Raw genomic sequence first — 284 nt, 5'->3', positions numbered from 1 at the left:
CTATGTTTTACTAAAATGTGTGTGTGTGTGTGTGTGTGCATCTTCACTATGTTTTACTAAAATGTGTGTGTGTGTGTGTGTGTGTGCATCTTCACTATGTTTTACTAAAATGTGTGTGTGTGTGTGTGTGTGCATCTTCACTATGTTTTACTAAAATGTGTGTGTGTGTGTGTGTGTGTGTGCATCTTCACTATGTTTTACTAAAATGTGTGTGTGTGTGTGTGTGTGTGTGCATCTTCACTATGTTTTACTAAAATGTGTGTGTGTGTGTGTGTGTGTGTGTG

The sequence above is a fragment of the Hemibagrus wyckioides genome, linkage group LG11 (genome assembly GCF_019097595.1).
Source record: "Hemibagrus wyckioides isolate EC202008001 linkage group LG11, SWU_Hwy_1.0, whole genome shotgun sequence".
NCBI classification, from domain to species: domain Eukaryota; kingdom Metazoa; phylum Chordata; class Actinopteri; order Siluriformes; family Bagridae; genus Hemibagrus; species Hemibagrus wyckioides.
This window is presented reverse-complemented; position numbering follows the sequence as displayed.